General features: G+C 44.1%; 1 protein-coding gene across 3 annotated transcripts in view; it reads right to left on the bottom strand.

The window, feature by feature from the left end:
* The window catches only part of LOC146784282 (uncharacterized), a 157,586-nt gene extending 136,103 nt beyond the window's left edge, over positions 1-21,483 (bottom strand). For 2 of the 3 annotated variants that reach the window (XR_014970833.1, XM_085635346.1), the window contains exons 1-3: positions 21,423-21,483; positions 17,719-17,803; positions 402-569 (exon numbers count right to left, since the gene is read on the bottom strand). The gene's annotated coding sequence lies outside the window, so the exon portion shown is untranslated. The remainder of the gene's footprint in view (positions 1-401; positions 570-17,718; positions 17,804-21,422) is intronic. The other variant, XR_014970832.1, reaches the window with a different exon arrangement.
* Between the last annotated feature and the right edge of the window lie 761 nt (positions 21,484-22,244).

The following is a 22,244-nucleotide window of genomic DNA, read 5'->3' as shown; positions in this document are numbered from 1 at the left end:
CCTGAAGCTGCTCTCATGCGTAGAAACAGCTTCAGGATTGGCCACAGGACATTCTGGGAGCCTGTGCCACCTGGAGAAGAGAGAGGTGCAGAGGAGCATGTCGCGGCCAGCTGCAGGTATGTTTTTTAAAATTATCTTTATTTTTGATTTTACTTCTCTCCCTCTGCCCCACGACCCCTATACCCACTCTCTTCCCCTCCCCGCCTGCCCCGCCACTCGTCCCCAACACTGGCCACTACTGTGATGGAAAGTTGGGAGGGAACCATTGGTAAGCTGGGAGCCAGGGTGACTACAGCTTTCTGAGAGAGAGAAAAAGGGCCAGAAGCTCAAAGATACATTGTTGTTTTGTGTGTGTGCGCTTGTGTCTATATATAGGTGTGAAGGGGTGGCTGGCAGCTTACTAGTGACCGAGGCATGTCATGGTCGTAGCATATCCTGTTTCTTTGGCTTTTTCGTGCACAGCAATAGACTTTTCTTGATATAGCGGGGTTTTCCTGGCTGCATTCTGGTATCCTTCCATAATAATTGTCCAAGCTTCCATCTTGTAGCTAGTCTTGACACAACTCTTTCTATAAAAAAAACAAAAGTAATTAGGGAAATACATTAATTCATTAACACCACCTGTAATCTGGGCCACATTGCAATATATTTTTTTGTTTTTTTGTTACTGTACCCATACAGTTACCAGTACACCACACTACACTCCAGTCAAGGGTCAACCAAACGCAAATCAGCCTCGCTCTACCACACTACACTCCAGTCAAGGGTCAACCAAACGCAAATCAGCCTCGCTCTTCCTCCAATAGGAACAGTCCAGTCACAACTTCTAGGCCTTATCTCACCTGGGATTATAAATTACCCAGAACAGTTCCATCTTTGTCGAGTTCATAAATGAGGTGCAGCCTGAGCCCTGATATATATTTAGTCATATCCATTGTATTTGTTTAATTACACAGAAAAGAACATACAGTGATTGGTTTTAATGTTTGTGCTTGAATTAATTTCTAGCCACTGATATTTACTCTGACCCACATTCCAGTCCATCATAGTTTGGCTCATTCTGCCACTAATGCCATGGGCCAACTATGCACAAATCACCAATGGCCCTGCTTCAATTGGAACCAATATTAATTTGTCTTTGTTTGCCACTGTATGTAGTGGTGCAGATGACATATAATTAATGGAAGGTAATGTCACCCAAAGTTCTTACTAGTGGCACAGATTCCTCAAGCATTTCACTCATCACCTTTTGTGTGACTTTTTTTTTATTTCTGGAATACTAGTGGCCCGCCCGTGACATATTGTTTTGGGTATCCCTGGCATTATAGTAACAAATCCTTGACTTACTTGGCAACATTCTGGCTACCACTTGTATATTAAAGGCACATCCAAAGCAGGCAGTTGGCATTCTTGGGGACATCCTATTGTGACAGTGACAAAAACCTTGGAATATTGTGGGTATTCCTGCTGACATTCTAGCTCCCCCTGCCATGGCATTGATGGTCTGGGTATCCTTTACACAGTAGTGGACTTTCCCAGTGCTTTAAATGGAAAAAAATAAGTGCAGGTACTCACCAAAAAGAGCGGTGGACTAGAGGGTGGAGTGTGGGGCGGGACTAGGGGCGGAGCCAGGGGCGGGGCTGGGTTTTCAACCTTTCCAAGCTTCATATGCAAGAAATCCAAGTGCAAAGTTAAAAAATCTGAAGTATCTGTCCTATGCTTATGGCCCTAATAATAATAAGAGTACAATAGGAAATGTTCCCAGTAGACACTATTTAACATATAATTACTTCAAAGAAAACTAACAACACATAAACGAAAATTTAAGCTGAGAAGTGTTATTTAATCACACCCTCATTTGCAACAAATGTCTTCGAAAAACACATCAATAATTATTAGCGATGTGCCCAGAAGGGGAGAAGCAAAGGAAAAGGGAATACAAGTGAATTGTGTGGGAATAAAGTGTTAATGGGGGACAAAAGGGTTGGTGCAATCCAAAGATTTATATACAGTATACACAATGGGCTATTCATTAAGCCACTCTAACATGAAGAATGTACATAGTTAACACATAGCCATGCTATTTGCTAAAACACAGTACAGGAATATCCGTTGTTTGAGGCTGGCGTAAGGTAAAGTGTCGACGTTTCGACCCCAAGAGTATGTAGGTAAGTGTCCACCTTACAGGGGGGTCTTCCTCAGGACTGTGTGGGGGGGATAAGGGCACCCTAGGAGGCCGAATCACCACGAAACTAAGCACAGTGGCTCATTGGAAGGAGAGCATGATATCTTCATCACATTTGAAATCAATCATAAGTATCTCAATAAACCAATCCCTCCGAGAAACTCGTGTCACACGAGGGCGCTGAATCGCTCCTCGGTGGTCAAAAGTGAACCAGGAAATGAATTGCTTTAGTTAGAACTGACGGTCCGGTTCTAACTAAAGCAATACATTTCCATTCAATACATGCTTAATGTAAATTGCTGATGAACTAGCATTTTCAGTCATTTAAAACAATGGTATGCTAAAAAGCTGTACTGCCCTGACGTATGCGCCCCACGCCCTCTCCATTAGTTTTAGGATGGACTCTCAACTCCTACCGTGCAGGATCAAAGGGTAAACAAACACCCATCAGCCACCCCACGATGCTGAAAGAGTTCCAGAGAAGCACAACAAGATTGCTGTGTCAAGGTGAGAAGAGATGCTGTTCTGGCGCTCCTGTGCAACTCAGCTCAGGATTGCAGAAGCAGCGCGGGTCCTGTGAAAAGTGCTGCCGAGGCACGAGAAAATGAAGCGCACCACCTGTGTCAAGGTCCCCCCATGAGTACCGGTACTCTCCTTGTCCTAGGAGAAGTTCCGGTACTCAAGAGGCGAAAATTAAAAAGTGCCGGTACTCCGTACCGGTGAGTGCCGGCCCATTTAAAGCACTGGACTTTCCTTAATATTGTGTGAGCATTTTTGAAAACATCCCAGCTGTCCTTGTCTTTATAGTAGCCATTCCTTGATATGTTTTGAGCATCTTTGACATCATTATGGCTACACATTGTGTAACGCTACCACTCAACCAATGGTCATCATCTTTAACATATTGTGCTAATCCTGGTTTAAGTTTATCTATCATGTCACAATGCAGATGAAATCCCCTGCTAGGTGATGGACATCTCTGAAATTTGAGGAAAAAAAGGTGTAAAGGTCAGGTTATTTCTATTTGTGGCAGTTGAATATTGGGGATCTTTGTGAAAATGACTAGTTGGTATTTGGTGATCAAGCCAGCTATTTTCATCAAAATAAAAGTTTTATGACAACAATATTTTTTCATGAAATCTTTGAAATGTTGTTTGAGGGGATTGAACGTATTTATTAAAAAATAAACGAAATCATTTAATGGTGAAAATTTGTAATTTCAGAAACTAGACAGCTGTTGATTCAGACACAATTATAGTGTTTTAGAGATAATTAAAGGTGATATTTGAAGGATAATTTATGGTGAGTTTGGGAGGCTTATACAGATTTTGTTTTCTTGGTGTCAGTGGGTACTCATTTCTGCGGCTGTTATTTCATGACCTGTGTGGAAGCACTTATTGGTCCATACTGATTATGTTTCCTATGATATTATCACTATTGGTCCTTGGGGTCTGAGCATGTAAGAATGGTGCAGCCTGTCTATTTTCTGATCGTGCACACTTGGTGTACTTGAGCAGTAGCACTGATATATAAGCCTGCAGGATGTGTCTGGATGTGCCTCCTATATATCCACTGATTGTGAGATTTATATAACTTTTGATTCTTCATCCTTCCCTTTCCAAATAGATTCTCAGTCATAACATATGACTAGGATTCTACTCGAAAAGGTGAAGAAAGACTTTAACGTCCTGCAATACATATAGTACTTTGCCCAGTTTTTAGTGAAATTGTGCTGACAAATTCACTGTTCTGCCCCCATTTCTACAATATTTTCTTTGGGAAAGGTGGGGGTAAGAGGTGCCTGTACACCACAAAGTTATTGAAATATTCAGTACAATGACTTTAGGACCTCAGGATTGTTAGCTAATTAAAGTGAAAATTGTGCGGTAAAATGCCTCATTGGTGGAATAATTTATAATTTATTTATTTATTTACGTGAGGAGTTTTATATAGCATGAACATGATGCATTAGGGTATCAGAGCACTGTACATAAAGCAGACAAGTCATATATAAAAGGGGAAAATACAAGAAGGAATACGTAAGCAGCAATACAGAAGACAATATAACAATCAATACAGAAAACAATATAAGAATCAGCATGGCAAAATCAAGATCAATAGTCAAGCTGAGTGACCTCAAGGCTACTATTGGAGGAGTCTATTCAACAGAAGCAGGTTTACTTCTTTTTTGAAGGAGGTAGAGGAGGGGTTGGATCTGGTTTCAGTGTGTTCCATATTCTTGGGGCTGGTCCATTGAAGCAGCAATTGTAAGTTTTCTTCTTTTTGACCTTCTGTGGTTTCAACAGTAGGGAGTTCGCGCTTTTTAAGGAATGAATCCCACCAGACCGTTTGAGTTTTTGGGTCAGGTAGATGGGAGAGTTATGGTGAAGAGCCTTTTGTGTCATGAAGGCTTTCTTCAACTGGATCCTTGCTTCAAACAGGAGCCATTTTAGATGTTTTAGGTCTGGTGTAATGTGATTGAATGTTCTGGATCCCGTGATGAGTCTAGCTGTTGAGTTCAGTGTGGCCCTTAGTGGTTCCAGCCTTGCTTTGGGTAAACCTGCAAAAGTAGCACTCCCACAATCTAATCTGGAGATGACTAGGATTGCTAACTGAAAGTCATCAGGGGAAAAAAGGGTCTGATTTTCCTTAGTGTGTTAAGTTGGTAATTAGCTCCCCTGGTAGTGGCAGTGATAAGATCTTGTGAATTCAGGTATTTGTCCAATGTTATACCTAGTGCTCTAACAGAGTCAATAACGTGGAGCTCAATTGAGAGTTGTAAGTTGTAATGCCTCTTGTACCCTTTGAACCATGGATGTCGCGCCTCCAAGGCTTCCCACTGTGTGACCTTTGAGGTCCTATCTAGAGGAGGGTGACCAGATTTTGAGAAGCAAAAACTAGGACAGGGCACACATAGAAATAGGACTAAAGGCTGACAATGATCAAGGTATAAATGTGGCCTGTCCCGGTTTTGTCGTAGCTTTGTAAAAATTTTTTTTATAAATAACTATATATATGTATATATATATATATATATATATTACCTACTGGTGGTTGCCAGTTGGTAGTTATTGTTAGGACCTAGGGGCATATGTATCAAACCCTTGTCCCGTTCGCAAATGGGCCGATTCTCAGAATCGGCCCGTTTGCGAACGGGAAAAGGCCTTTTGGGATGTATCATCCCAAAAGGGCATCGCAAATTAGAGAATCGCAAAATTTGTGATTCTCTATTTTGCGATTGCATTTAAGGAATCGCAAATTGCGATTCCTTAAATGCAATGTATGAAGCCTAGAAAAATTGCAATTTGGCCGTAAGAAATCGCAAATTACCACCAACTTCAAGTTAGTGTTAATTTGTGATTTCATTGAAAAATGCACTTTTTGGCATTTTTCAAAGTGCCATGTGACGCACAGACATGCCCTTAGGGCATGTATGTGCACCACATGTGCATACATACATATTTCAGGGGTGCAACAGGGTGTCCTTTTGACACCCTAGCACCCTTGGAATTGCATTCTCATTTTGCGATTCTCAAATTGCGAATTGCAAAATGAGAATGTCTTCCCATTCATTCCTAATGGCCTCCTAGCCCATAGGAATGAATGGGAAGGTTTTCTTTAATTGCGATTAGCAATTTGCTAATCGCAATTAAGGAATGCCAAGGAATCGCAATGCTCCTTCCGGAGCGTACGCCGCGCTCTATAAATACTCCTCCAAATATCCAAAAATTTGCAAATTTTTTATTACATCTCGTTTTGCAATTCTCAAATAGCGATTCCCTAAAAATCGCTATTTGAGAATTGCAAAAACGGAACTTGATACATATGCCCCTAAGTTTCCATAGGAAATGTGTTTTTTGTTTTGCTAATATCTTTGGCATTTGGCCCAGTTTTGCAAAATGAAGAAAGATGGGGCAATACTCACTTGTTTGCGAAAACAAGTTTGTGCAGGTATGTATGCCCTGTCACTTTAAAAGTTCAGCTGTCAGCAGTCTATGCTTATTACAGTAAAGTGCTGAAAGGTGTCTTCTATCCTCTTTTGCAGGATTGTTATTGCTCATTTTCTGAGACACAATGATTGCTGGCGCAGAAAGAAGCCTAGCAATCTACCTCTGTGTTGAAGCAGTTGACCTCGTTGCATACGTACAGGCAGAGCTCAGGTATTAGCAGCCACACCATCAGTCTTGCATCCTTCTACAAACTTAGGGCCTGATGTATATATTGGTGGTATGGATACTCTGCCACGACGGAGTATCCATACCGCCAAGACTGTGGCCTGCCTGCCCAATTTAAATGCAGGCTCACCCTTGGTTAAATCATGGCACAGACTACTCCATCTCTGCCGTGATTAAACCCCTCCGAAAGTCCGATGGAGTAAGGGCTGTCGAAGGTATGACCTTTAATCCCACGGTCCTAATTTAGATGGGCTGAATTAGAGGTCCGATTTCACTGCCCGTCACCGCCTGGAAAGCCCTTATGATAAGGAGCAGTGAAAACTACAACATTTTCCCCTTGCCATGGGAGAGGACTCCCATGGAGAGGGGTGCATTGACTTTTTTAATTTCAAAAAGAAAATCCTGCTTCTGGATTTTCTTTTTGGCAATAAAAAAGAAAACAGTTTGCCGTATGGCTCCATCATACATGACGGAACCATGGTCAAACTGCAAAAGAAATATGACAGGAACTCCCTTGATAGCATTTCCTGGCAATGCTTTAAGAAATAACCACCGGCTTAGCGGCCATTTGATAATTTGGTAGATGGAGGTGCAGTCAAGGTAACAGAGTAAATTATTGCCCTGCCTGCCAAACCTCTGTCCACCAAATTATAAATCAACCCCTTAGTCCTTAGTGTTGGATTACATTTCTGGTGTCAGTGCTTATGCCAGTAAGAGGGGAGGACTGAGGCTCTCCTGCAATGTGGAGAATACCCGGGGTCCCTGGGTTCAGCTAATTGGGAAATATTTCAATGACTGAGATGGAGAGCAGGCTGGAGGAACAATGGTGTGATCAGGCTGCCACCCCTCAAACCACCTCTGACCTGGGTAGGGAAGTTTGCAAAAATGTATATGTGCATGCCCAAGACATGTAATACATATTTGTATTCTATCCCATTGCAATGTTGCATAATCTGTCTGAAAGTGGTACCGAATGTTATTGGTGTATTGGTACTCCCCTGGAGACCAGAGCACGTCAAGTAGGTTGTGGGAAGATATGTGACATATCAGAATGACCTATAGGTTGACTAGCTACTCACACCGCATGTGGAATGTGAGAGGTATGGGATTCTCTAGCAAAAAATAAGATATTTTCATATCTGAAGCAGAGGGGTGTAGATGTGACATTCGTAAAGACAATGCATCTGGCTGAAGGAGAGGTCCCCAAATTGAAAAGGAGATTAAAAGAGCAACTATATGCCATGGGTTACTCTTCCTTTTCTGTGGTTGATTTTGATAAAACCATGGGTGTCCTTCAAAGCTACTATTGTCTTAGTCAACAAGGATGGGCGCTATGTTATGGTATCGGTAAAACTTACCTGAATACAAGTGTCATAGGAGTGCATCTATGTTCGGAATGTGGGCCAGTCCCAGTCCTTGATTCCTTCACATCTGTACTCTCTGTAGATACACAATCACCGATGGATTTGGGAGGTGACTTCAGTTGTGTGGTGGATCTCATGCTGGACATGTTCACCCCCACCCCTCTGCTAGTGGTTTCCTCATGCATGCAACTGGCACAGGTCATTCAAGCCTGGCTGAGGAAATGGAGTATTGGTGATGTTTGGAGACAGAGAAATAATATGCAAAGAATATATTATTTTTATTCCCCAGTCCACAATATGCATGTGAGGTTAGATAAACTAGTGTGTTCCCCTACGTTTGGCACTCATGTTTCGCCCATAGAGTACCTTGGACAAACTTTGACGGATCAGAACCCATTGTTAATGAGTGTTGTGTGGGGTAGAACTTAAGGCCGTCTCCTATTCCTACATGGAAACTCCTTACACCTTACCTGTATGAAACAACAATTGGAGATCCCCTAGCTGAATTTATACAAGAATACTTACACATCAGTTACAACACTATGGCACACACAAAAATAGAGTGGGATGCTTTAAAAGTTGTGGTTCGGGGGTTCTGCCTTAGTTAGGTTGCGGTGTTTGAAAGTCACCAGAGGGAGAGCACACTCCACTAGAAACTAAAATCAGAGTATTGGAAAATAGACTGCCAGATGCACTCCTGATTAAGCCAACATTACTGTAGACGAGGGAGATACATGCAGCTAAGATGGAGACTCTTCAGTCCAGTTTTAGGTGAGAATATTTGAGTTTCAATCAGGCAGGGGGAAAACTCCTGTGTGGTCGATCCGACCAGAGGATAGGAGTAGCCCATCACCCAAATTAGAGATCAGCAGAGTGTTGTTAGGTACACCCACCAAGATACAGATCAGGTGCTCCCTACACATTGAGAATTATAAGGCAAACAAACCCCAGCACCAGAAGATTTTGTGGAGACTTTTCTAGACAGAGCAACACTTGCTCAGTTATCTGATGAAGACACAGATGCCTTAGGCAGTCCAATAACTAAACCTGAAATTAGAGGAGTTATTACAGAGCTGGGGGATGGTAAGTCACATGGGTCAGACTGGCTACCCACTGAATTTTATGACATATGGGTCCCTCCTAGCACCGCAGCCAGATGAAATGTATGCCCATGTCTTAGAGAGTGGCTCCTTTCCAGCCTCCACAAGGAATGGCCTCATATTGTCTATACTAAAACCACATGGGGACGCACATAAACGTGACCTCCTACAGGCCACTGTTGATGCTAAACCTAGATTATAAAATGCTCCATAAAGTATTGGTGGCCAATTTACAGCCCGACCTAACCCATTTGATACATGTAGAACATAATGGCTTCATCCCCAACCAGAATACATCTTGTAATATCCCGAGATTATACTGGGTGATGGCTAAAACCCCACAATTGGAGTTCCCGGAGGTGACTGTATTGTTCATTGACATCCTCAAAGCGTTTTATACGGTGCACCGGGAGAACTTTAAGGCAGTCATGAGACAAATTAATCTGCAAAAGGATGGGATGTATGTGTAGCTTTAATATTTACTAATGCTCAGGTAAGAGTTTGAACAGGTCATTGCATCTCGGCAGCACAGACCGTATATCAGGGGTCTAGACAGATATGCCCTGTTTCGCCAGTGCTCTTTGTTGTGGCAGTGTGAGAGGGAAGGGCGGAACACAAAACAAGGAGGTCTTATGTGAGACTGTATGGTGGCGTTGTTTATTTGGGAATCACAAAAAAATAAAAAAAAATAAAGTCCAATAATAATCCGGGCCTCTCGGGATATGGGTATCTTCCTGGTCAGGTGTCACTGGTGGGTCTTCTCTTCCTCGTGGGGCGATGGTGTGGCTCTTTCCCCGGAGTAGGAGGAACTCAAAAGAAAGGAGAGAGAGATCGGTCAATCATACATGTCCTGGAAGTAACCGATAACGTGAGATATCTCACGCCCTACTGCCGTAGCCGGAAGGTGCTCGGAAAGGGGAGTGCAAGACGTTGAAGGACGGGAGAAGGAAACGTAAATAAGAAGGCTAGGGGTAACAGTGGCCTTTCCTTCAGGCCGTTTTGTTGGCTCTTGATTCAGATTGTTGCCTAGGGGGGTCGCCTCTCGTGGCTACACAGACCTACGGGCGCGTAATACTCAAAGAAAAAGACGTGGGGGTCAGTGAGGGGATGTGATATATGTGCCCGTTTTTACTCTAGGTGACAGTCGTGCAGTCCGGTGAACCCGCCACCCTCCTCCCTCCTCTGCGCTGCCCCCTGTTCCGTTTTACGTACTGCAATGGCCGCAACTCTCCGGAGCTGCGGCGGCTTACACGTGTCTTCCGGGGGTGTCCACCACTCTTCGGACCACTCCTCCCGTTCCACGTTGCTTCTTTCCTCGTCGGGCTGGATTCCTTCGTCTGCTTCTCTTCCGGGGTCCCGGCGTCCTCCGGTCGTCGTCGTGGTCTCCTCCTCTTCCTCTATTGGGATTCTCCTCACCGCCCTCTCCTCGTTTGCATCATCCGGGTTTTCTATGGGAGTCCCCGCCTCCTGAGTCCACGCGGTGCTCCGGGATTGGAGGGCGTCGAGGAGGTGGCGTTCCCGATCCTGTAGGTGAAAATGACTGGACAGTTTTAACCCCTTCCTGGCTCTGTCCCGGTCGGTGTCAGTAATCGTCGCTAGGGTATGAGATGTAACGGGGGCCAGTGGTGGGGTTAGAGCCTCCTCTATCTCACATCCAGGTGAACCCTTCGCCAGTGAGGTCCAAGCATACGGAGCATAGTATCTCACTTTACGATGATGATATGCTCATGTTTACTAAGGATGAGACCAGTCGGATTTTCTAGTGTATGAAGATACTGCATGTTTTTGGGGTGGTGTGAGGACTACGCATGAACTGGGTGAAGACTTGCGCCTTTCCTATTCCCCCCCCCCCCGACTTGTGGAGGTTCCCAGATATAGTAGAGCAGATGACCATTAAATGGGAGGCCCAGGTATTTAGATATCTAGAAGTTAAAACGTATCACTAAAATGCTGATTCAAGGGAGGGAAATCTGGGGATATATTGTAAGCACCGGTGCTGCCTCTAATTCAGCTACCCACATGGCATGGAGGGTTCTTCACTGCACGGTGCTTTCCTCAGTGGACGGGGGTAGGCATCGACACGGTTGGGGACCAAAACACCAAGGAGCAACTCAGGAGCCTGACTGATCTGGACGAATGTGAATTACCAGGTATTCCGTTCATGGAATACGGGCGCGTGGATGAGTGTTGCAGCAACTTTCTGGGGATCCCAACCAGGAAACGCGTACACATGAGTTGCTATAGATTGTGCTTACTTTTGTCAAAGGACCAAACTGATCTCATGGTTTTATAAAAACTCATTTCTGTGAGAACTGGAGACTTACTAACGCTATGAAATAGGTGGGAGGGATTATTAAGGAGTCAGCTTAGTGTTAAGGAGTGGGGCAAGACCGTGTTCCAGATACACACCATCTCTAGAAATACCCCTTTTCGATACACACAGCTGAACTAAGTCAATCAGAAATACCCAGCACCACACTGATTGAACATCATGATACAGACTGATAATCTGAAATGCCCAGGTGCAACTTTGTGGGTGCAGATTTCGTTCACCTGGTTTGGTGTTGCCCCGTAATACCCAACATCCGGGCGGGGTTTACACAAGACCTAGAAAGAACACTAAGGAGAGGTTTGAATAATGTGGAGATACGCGGCTAGGTTTGTACACCAGAAGATAATTTAAAAAAAAGTGAATAAAACATCTAGGATTGGCTTTGGGCATAGCCCGACAAGACATTGCGACAAGGCATTGGCGACCCCCAGAAAACCCACCGACCGCAGGTGGAAAAGGGAGGTGGCAAAATGAGAGGCAGTGAAGCAGCTGCTTTGAAAGTAGAAGAGTGTAGAGGTCTGTGACAGAAGTCCATAGACAACGCATGGGCAGAAATACGTACAGCATTCATAACCCCGACCGATACTTCCACTGTTAGTTCAAGGGAGAGGTTGACTCTACACCACTGTCAGTTTATGAAATGAAAAATCATTTTGCAGAGATAGGATTGCACCTAATCACATTTAAAGTATATATTGAAAAAATACTCTAACTTTTCTACATGGGCAAATAGCATGAGACAATTGTTTAAGTTGTTATTGTTATAAGTTGGAATGTATATTTAAAGATCTTGATTGTGTATAATTCAATGAAGAAAAGCCTTACCAGAAACAGATGTAATATGTAACGATATACCTGTCATTTGCAAGAATATTGGAAAAAGACTCGAAATATGAGAGGAAAAATGTTACAATTAATATATATATATATATATATATGTTATATATATATGTTTATACAACCTCCTCCCCTGTTTGAAGAGCACTCTCTAGAACAGGTTCGTGAAGGCAAACAGCATTCTTTATTCAAATGATTTTGCAAAGCCTTACGCGTTTCAGAGATGAATCTCCTTGTTCACAGGCATTTCAGCGAGTTGTGCAGATTTAAAGAGGCATTGTCCCAGCATGCTCTTTTCACAGGTGAGTATGCGTACTGCCTGCTGGGATGTGTAGTACCTTCAATTTTATGAATGCCCCTTCGAAAAATACTTTTTCCTTTAGTAGGTTCTGTGCCTCCTCACATTATTAATGACATTGTTCTTACCCTCCAGTGGGTTTTTTGAAAGACGGAATGCTGGAAATTGTGCCGACGCTGTTCACACCAAGGCAGACTTGGAATAGTTCTGAGTCCGATATACCTGTCATTTGCAATATATATATATATAAACACAAAGAGTTGCCCCACTGAAGCAGTCACACACGAGGGGGTATAACCATACTGCTGCCCCAGGCGGTTGCAACACAGCGCTCCTGCCATGCTTCTTCATTTGGAGCCAAACGCGTTTCGAGTTAAACAAACCCTTGCTCACTGGCAGGCAATTCATTCCAATAGTGCGCGGACTAAGCAGATCGTTTTCAGGACGTCATTTATTGTAAATACAAGCCCCGCCCATATGGGCGTTCACAGTTTGCATGGCTTGCTGGTTATGGTAGTCCCTCAATGTTAAGCCAGGCTTGCGTCCCATTAGAAAAACCCCAGTGGGTCACTGCAGTGTCCGTAATGTCCCAACCACCATTGATGCAATGTTAAAACTAAAGTAGTTCAAAAGCGATAGATAGGTTTGCTGCAGTGCCGCCAATATCTACCTGTGGCTCCGGTCCCCCTCGTTTCATGACAAGTTCACAAGTGCAGGACTTGAGAATCCGCCATCCATGGCGGCGGGACTGCTTCGCGGCTGGACAGGCCGTTTTACATAAACACAAAGAGTTGCCCCACTGAAGCAGTCACACATGAGGGGGTATAACCATACTGCTGCCCCAGGCGGTTGCAACACAGCGCTCCTGCCATGCTTCTTCATTTGGAGCCAAACGTGTTTCGAGTTAAACAAACCCTTGATCACTGGCAGGCAATTCATAGTGCGCGGACTAAGCAGATCGTTTTCAGGACATCTGCAAACAGTCAGCATTCGAGTACAGGTTTCACAAATGTTTCTTTATGCCAGACGCGTTTCAGGATTCCCTAAGATCCCTTCCTCAGTGGCGTTGTTTGAAGATAGTCCGAGCACTCTAAGCGCACAATTTATATTCCAAATGCCGTCCCCCAGTGGGCGTGGCCATTCACATGGTTTTCTGTGCATTGTAGTGCGCTGTAATCTGCTGGATATATATATATATATATATATATATATATATATATCCAGCAGATTACAGCGCACTACAATGCACAGAAAACCATGTGAATGGCCATATATATATATATCCAGCAGAACTCTCCACATTTGTTAGGAGCCACTGTCCCGGCAGGGCAGCTTTGTTTTAGACAGGCATGGAGCCTCCTGCCTTTCAAATCACCAACAGAGAAAATTGTCGAAACCCAGATCTCTGAAACACGAACTTTATTGAAATTCAAAGTGGCAGCATTTCCTTCTCTCTTTCCCTGACATGTTTCGGCTGCCTTCAGCCTTGTTCACAGGTGAGCCAAATAATAGTGCATAATTTTGAAGGCCTTTTATCCAATTACCCACTTGACTTTTGTGGTAACAGCATACATAGTCCATAATGCACTTGTGGTGTAAATAGCTTGTACGCACTGGCAATGTAAATACTTGTCAAGCTTAATAGCGTAAACAGTCATTGCAATGCAGTTAAATATTGTCCAAATGCACTCGTTTTCATTTTCATGGACAGTCACGTAATGTACTGGAGGCATCTTGTCATAATTGCAGTCTTGCTCAGTCGGCTGCCAACAACTATATTTAAAAGCTCAGGTTTCACAGAAATGACACGAGGAGAAGCTTCCCCTCCTGTCGCCCTTTCTCACCTTCATGCTGTTTATTCCAGGAAAATTCCGATTTGTTGCATCAAAGGTAAGCGGAACATGCCCCCCAAATTTGAATCCAGCAAAACTCTCCACATTTGTTAGGAGCCACCGTCCCTGCAGGGCAGCTTCGTTTTAGACAGGCATGGAGCCTCCTGCCTTTCAAATCACCAACAGAGAAAATTGTCGAAGCCCAGATCTCTGGAACACAAACTTTATTGAAATTCAAAGTGGCAGCATTTCCTTCTCTCTTTCCCGGACATGTTTCGGCTGCCTTCAGCCTTGTTCACAGGTGAGCCAAATAATAGTGCATAATTTGGAAGGGCTTTTATCGTATACCACGAATTGAGTGGTCCAAGTGATTCTTTGTTGAATTCTGATGGTTCGTCCTTCTGGATCTCTTATTTCATTTTTGTTGATTCCAATTTTGCAGGCTTTACAGCTTTGGTATTTTATATATATACTTTCAAAACGGCCCACTTTTCGGCTCCTGGGCGCTGCGTCAGAGGTACGGCAGAGCCAAGCCGTTTAACTATTCATACTTTTTTCCAAAATTTTATGCGGTGGAAGCAGTGGGAACACACCCAAGAGGGGGTGACGGAGAAAAAATTCTAAGGCAGAAGGAATCGCGACACATTCTGAACTTTCGAACATTGATGCCTGATGGTTTGAACCAGGATGAGGAACTTCATTATCACTTATGAACTGTCTGTGATAATGCTACATTATCAATAAAGATCAATCATGTGAACTATATTAGAGCTAAAACTATAATCAGTCTCCTGTGTATATATATACATATACTTTAAAAAAAAAAAATTGTAGATGTCCCCATTCACATTATCTGAGTAGGACAGGGCAGTTAAGACAAAAATGAAAGGACATAAGATATATGAGAAAAAAAGTCGAATAAATTTTGGTTAAAAATCACGCCGGTAAGACCATAATAATTGTACATTAGCAAATAGAGATCACGCTACAGCAGTGTATCAAGATATGATGATGGCATCACATCCCAGCTTGAATTAAGGCCCACTAGAGGGCGATATTAAAGTAAATTCATAATAATTGACAGATGGATTGAGTTAACACAATCGCCCACTGGAGGGCCTTGTTTGCTTTTATAAAATCTAAAATTCTTTATATTAATGAATAAAACTTTAGCGGATGAGAGTGCGATCACTGCTTACATAAGCGTAGTATATAGATCAACATTAGACATAATCAAAGACATGTCGAATATTTTGAAATGTACAATTTAAAGTGGTATGTTAGAATTCACATATACCTTTCTTTATAATGTGTTAATAAGTTTGTTTTATTGTTTTGATAAATTATTAAAAAAAACACAAAAACCAGAATGCTTAGCTGCCTGCAACAGGAAATGACGTAATTACTGACATGTGTGGCTTATATTTTGAAAAAAAAGGTGGTTCCTGTTGTCAGTCTCGTGAACAAGGTCTCCCTAGAGACCGAAACGCGTAGAGTTGCATAACTGGCATGCTGAAATGAAATAAAAATTGAATTGCATTGATCGCTGTATAACCGTCTCCTAATTCGTGAGTGCGCGAGGAAGCCCTGTGGGAAAAAGTATGTATATATATATATATATGTATTGAGGAAGGCGTGCTGCCGAAACGCGTCTGTCCGTGTTCGTGTGTGTGATTAAAAACTTTTGAAACATTAGTGCCAGAGTGCGCCTCGATTTGTGACCGAAGTCGGAGGAAAGGGTCACCCTGCTGGATATATATATGTATATATATATATATATATATATATATATATATATATATATGCACAGAAACCTCCAGCGAAGCAGAAGGAAGGGGCCACATGGGGTTTTCACAGAAAGAAGCCTTTAATTGGAAAAGCGGATTTGGGCATAATGCATTTCGACAAACGTCTTCCTCAGATGCCGCCGCCACACTGAAAACAGCCCCACGCCTCAGTTTTGAATCAATCTGCAGTCCTCTTAATTGGAAGGCCACACCTCCCCTGTCATGTGCTCGTTCACCTGCTGCATAACGGTAAGTCCTACAGCTCCCAGCATGCATCTCCTCTGGGCCGATGATACGAGGGGAAACTTCATGAATAGAATCCATGTGGAAATAGTGTGCTGCAGAACAGGGCGCGCTGTCTCTTGTGTAAATAATTTCCTCCGGCTTCCTCGAGTCCCCACAAACGTTCCAACCTCCGTGGCACAGCTCAGTCGGGTGATGGGCTGACTTTAATAATCCCAGCCACTTTGTGAAATCACAATCTGTCGGGTGACAGTGTCCCTTGCTTTGCCGGTGCTTAAGGAGGTGTGCTGGAAAATCCGATACCTCGGCAAAAAACCATACTGCTCACGCAGACACCAGTGAAGCCTCCAGCCAACTTTGCAGAACGGTGCCCCTTAACGCGTCTCTGGTTGACGCGAAAATATGCACAGAAACCTCCAGCGAAGCAGAAGGAAGGGGCCACATGGGGTTTTCACAGAAAGAAGCCTGTAATTGGAAAAGCGGATTTGGGCATAATGCATTTCGACAAACGTCTTCCTCAGATGCCGCCGCCACACTGAAAACAGCCCCACGCCTCAGTTTTGAATCAATCTGCAGTCCTCTTAATTGGAAGGCCACACCTCCCCTGTCATGTGCTCGTTCACCTGCTGCATAACGGTAAGTCCTACAGCTCCCAGCATGCATCTCCTCTGGGCCGATGATACGAGGGGAAACTTCATGAATAGAATCCATGTGGAAATAGGGTGCTGCAGAACAGGGCGCGCTGTCTCTTGTGTAAATAATTTCCTCCGGCTTCCTCGAGTCCCCACAAACGTTCCAACCTCCGTGGCACAGCTCAGTCGGGTGATGGGCTGACTTTAATAACCCCAGCCACTTTGTGAAATCACAATCTGTCGGGTGACAGTATCCCTTGCTTTGCCGGTGCTTAAGGAGGTGTGCTGGAGAAATCCGATACCTCGGCAAAAAACCATACTGCTCACGCAGACACCAGTGAAGCCTCCAGCCAACTTTGCAGAACGGTGCCCCTTAACGCGTCTCTGGTTGACGCGAAAATATGCACAGAAACCTCCAGCGAAGCAGAAGGAAGGGGCCACATGGGGTTTTCACAGAAAGAAGCCTTTAATTGGAAAAGCGGATTTGGGCATAATGCATTTCGACAAACGTCTTCCTCAGATGCCGCCGCCACACTGAAAACAGCCCCACGCCTCAGTTTTGAATCAATCTGCAGTCCTCTTAATTGGAAGGCCACACCTCCCCTGTCATGTGCTCGTTCACCTGCTGTATATATATATATATATATATATATCAATTGTTTGTTTCCAGTTATGTGGAGCAGGAGAGCGCGGTGTTTTTCTGAGCTGTTTCCAAGTATATCGAGTGTGGAAGAGAGGAATAATTATTCATCTCCTTCCTGTATTACTAAAAGATAATTCAATCATAATCTTTATTTACTTACTTATTAGCTACAATTGTATAGCACAAACCAAGCAACACAGAGCACTTTGCACGAAACAGGAAATATTCCTAATAACAACCTATAGCTATACAGTCAAAGTCACAAGGTGGAGGTCGGTAAAGGTACTTACTTGCAGGTAGGATCGGGTTTTCCGGAAGCAGAACAGGTTGGGATTGAGCCTAAAACCTCAGGAAGGGGGTTCCAGAGTCTTGGTCCTTGAGATGAGAAGGCCTGAATTAATATTTTTCACTTTTTATTCTGGATTTCTTACAGTAAAAACGTAGTTTGCTGTGAAATTACATCTCTTTCCTATCTTCCTCTTGTAGCATTTCCACTTTCCTCTTATATAATTTCCTTCTTCCTTTTATGTCATTTCCCTCCTTCATTTTTGCCTCGACTTCCTGAATAGACCGGCCCAATTCACAAAACCGTTTGAGCCTCAAATGTCAGGTGTCCACAAAAGGCAGCCTGGGCGGTCTATATAGGCTTTTATACTGCTTTTGTGATACATTCTTGATAGGTAGATAACCTTAGCCGCCACAAGGTGTCGCCATACAACCAGAGAAGGACCCGCCATCATGTTGCATGCTTAAGCCCTGCAAAAGATGATGGCAATTGTGATCAAGGCCTGGTTTACCCTGAGAGTTTGTGAACGCCCCAGACTCAGGCGCGCAACACCCATTGGACTGAAAGGGCTTCAACCCCCCCCCCCCCCCCCCTCGTGTGTGGCAGCCCGGGATGAGACAGCTTCCAGGGCACACACACAGCCCCACCCGAGCACTTCACAGGCCTTTAAAAGACCATTTACTTGTTAATGAGGCCTCGCTGTTGTTTCACCCTTCTAAGAGCCCCTGCAGCTCCACTCTGCCTATTGCTTGAAGATTCAGCCCCCTTCCCCCCGAAATTTGGCTGTAGTTGCGCCTCTGCACGGACTCATACATGAACTCCCGTCCCACCCGTTCTCCTCAAACAAAAGGTTGGAGATACGCTCCGGCAAACGACTGAAGTGAATCCCCTTCCAGAGTGGGGAGGGGAATGGAAGATCTACAAACTTTGTCGGGGGGAGGAGAGGCTGTGAGGGTGCTGTTTCTCAAAGTGGAAAAAGTCATCTCCAAGGGTGAAAAAAAATAAGCAGTTGCACTTCCAGGCTGCTTTTTCCCAGTGAAGAATTGTAATGTGAGCACAATTATACATTTGGAAACAGCAATGCGGAAACACCCCCATAGTATGTATGGGTGGCACTGTGACACAGTTTTAAGGCCATATGACCTGAGACGTCTGTGAATTGCAAACAATTCTACTCTCAGTGGATATTCACGTGCTTTTGGGGAATCGGCTCTCTGTCCTTCATTGACAGGGATCAGCCCCAGCTAAAGCTGAGCTCGACCTCCCACGGACCAGTCAAATCCAGCAATGGTTTTAGCATAAGCACAATGGACATGCTGTGGTAAAATGTACATATAATGGAACCTCAGTGGAGAGTTGCGTTTTTCAGAACTCTGATAACTTGACTGGATTTTACCATTCGAAGTTTTGACGTGCCCGGGGGTGGATGGCGCGCAAAATGCAGAACCCAATGATCTATTCCCACCGGATGCCGTTGGCGTTCCACCCCCAATTGTCCCTCCTGCGGGAGGGCATCTTCCACAAATTCCAGCGCCGGCGGGGAATCAGTACGTGGGGAGATATCTATCCCAATGGGACATTTGCTACCCTCCAGCAGCTATGCCCGGAGCCCCCCCTATGCTATGGAAACATTTCTGTATGCACGCCTGCGAGAGGGGATGCATGCCTGCACCCCGGACTACCCTCGAGAACCGCCGGTGCTTCCCCAGATGCATATACTGATGGGAGCGCTGACTGCGTCCCACTTGGTCTCCACCCTCTAGAGATCACTATATGCTGAATTAGGTACATCGCAGAGCGCTGCGCGTGCTCGATGGTCTCAGGAATTGGGACAAGAAATCTCAGACCGGGAGTGGCTCTATTGTTGTACGCAGATAGAGAAGGTGTCTGCTAGCAGCCGACTGCGCATTACGCACTTTAAATATGTGCAGAGATACTACTATACGCCCGCCCGTTTGAGGCGGTTTGGGCTGCGGGCGGATGCCAGGTGCACATTACCAATAAGGATATTTCTGCTGTTCCTCAATACATGAAAAAAGAGGAAGAAGAGTCAAGGGGAAGGCTGGAACCAACTACATCCAATGTGTGTTTAGAGTTGGTAATCCATTTGTTGGATAATAATGCCCTCACACACCCTTTCAGGTGTTATGCTTCATCATATGGGCTGCTCCTCGTCGGGCCGGCGGTGCAATGCCTAACAGGCTCCCTTTATAACAGGCACTTTGTCGGAGATCTTCAATCCAACTGCCGTATGGTGAAGTGCGGGTGTGGGGGCCTAAGTGATGTAGATGTGACTAAGTGATATAAAACAGGGCTGAGAGTGCCAGCTAGGAATTAATTTTATTCTGGGGGCCTCCTTCCCTGATTAAAAACGTGAAGGTGTAGCACTCATCAGAGTATAATGTCTCATGCGTGAGTGGCCTATGTTAAAATGGTCAACATGTTTCTCGCATGGAGTAAATACACTCGCGATTCTTCAGGACCTAACAAGTAACTATCTACAAATGGAGAGAGTGTTATGATATTAATACTCTCAAATGAAATGGTATAAAGTTAGTCAGTGTCTCTGAGTTAAAATACCTGTTAATGTCTGGTACTACCTGTAAAAGGAAAGGTAGGTGATACCGGTTAAAAAGGTACATGGTAGACACGACAATTCAGAAATAGCCATAAAAGTGACTCTTCAATCGTTCATTAAAATAAATGGTGGTGGTTACTGATGCGTGGGAACGCATCAGGACATATCTATTAGTGGTGAATCCCCACAGTGAACTAAAGTGTCTATTCACCTGTGTGGAATTCCATGAACAGCAGCAGGAAATAAACAAGGACGACTCACCCTATTTAGTATAGGTCCAGACCACAACAGTGCTCGGTGGGTGTAACATGAGCAATCATTTCTCAAAAAGTAGAACTGTATAAGGGACCAAGTCATGGGGTGGGTAAAACAAGGAGGAGAAATCATTGTAATGACAGAAAACGTCAAAAATAGGTTAACATACAAGGACTGAAGGTCCATGACTGTAGAAACAAGTCTCATGTATGAATGCGATATTGAGCTCATAAATATACCCAAAGTTAATCAAAAGTGGTTGAAAAAACGGAACATCTGTATATCAAAGAACACAGCCAAACAGTACACAAACATTCCCAAAACAGTAAGCAACGAACAGTTGATTGATGCTAAAGTAGCGTCGTGGATGGTCTAGTAGGTGTTGAAGTTTAAGTGACTGTAAATAAGGGGAGGGTGATAGTGATAACCTCTCGTGGTCCCAGTGAATAACCTAGTGGCATAGAAGACGAGTGGGTCTTAACGTGTCAATGTCCCGAAATACGGAGGCATAAGAGAGGACTATAGACCTCAGTAACAATGCAGCCAAGCACTGGTGAACCACCGTTCGGTACATGGAGTCTATTGTGTTGGTGGGGCAGGGCAACAAGGTAAAGAAAGCTTGCGCTCTGGCAAATTAAGTTTCACTATGTGGAAAGCATGTAGCCTTAGTAGCAGGGAACTGAGGAGAAATCCACGGTGGCTTAAACCTGAAGTCGAAAAACCAGCTGGTGTATACAAGGATATCTCAGCGGTTTGTAGCGGAAGCTAGTAGTTATGTCTCTAAGTATACAACTTGCAAGGTATAGAGATTGAATTTGAAAAATTAGACAACCGCTCTTCAAAGCGCGCTCCGGCAAGCGCGCTGTTTTACTCACGTTTTGCGATGCTCATGTCGTGCACAGTGACCTACCCTTACCACCGAGCCCGGAAGGTGACGTGCACAACAGCGAGGGAGGACTTATGCTGAACGGATCGTCATGTGACCCAGGGTGGGGTCAATATATCAACCTGTAAACATCGTTGCTATGGCTGGCAGACATTTTGGATTGGGATGTAAAGTGAGCCACTAAAAAAGTGGTGTCTGCTTGTGTGGCGGCCATGTTGGAACGGGACAGATGCAAGACACATAGGGTGTATGCAACTATTCAGGACCAGTGGGGTTGGCTGGTCCCATATAAAATCACTCATTATTATAGTAGTTATAATGGTGATTGTAAGCATCACAGTGGGGGCAAAGTAATTCAGGGAATAAAAGGTGATAAAGCAAGAGTGTGGGACAACCCTGAATAATATGCTGGTCCCTAGGTAGTATGGTAGTAGGACTACTACGATTGTGTGACATTTAGGACAAGAAGTGAAACATGAGCTGGTTCAAGTTTATATTGAGCCCCATGGGATATCATCGTTCAGACCATCAATGTTGGAGGACAAACGGTGTATCCATCTCTGTTCTCTTGCGAAAAGACTCTGTTTGGTGAGATGGGGGTTTGCTTCTAAAATCAACCATTTGACTGAGTCTGGTGAATGTCTCTTCTCGAGAAAGTGTGTACATATTTTAGTATTGTCCTTATGGTAGCGGAAACTACTGCGGTGTTCAGAAATACGCAATTTGATAGGGCGAGTTGTCCTCCCCACGTAGTAGAGATCACAGGGACATGTCAAAAGATAGATACAATTGGCTGTATTACAGTTTGTGT

Source organism: Triturus cristatus, chromosome 11 (assembly GCF_964204655.1).
Source record: "Triturus cristatus chromosome 11, aTriCri1.1, whole genome shotgun sequence".
NCBI classification, from domain to species: Eukaryota; Metazoa; Chordata; class Amphibia; order Caudata; family Salamandridae; genus Triturus; species Triturus cristatus.
This window is presented reverse-complemented; position numbering and strand designations above follow the sequence as displayed.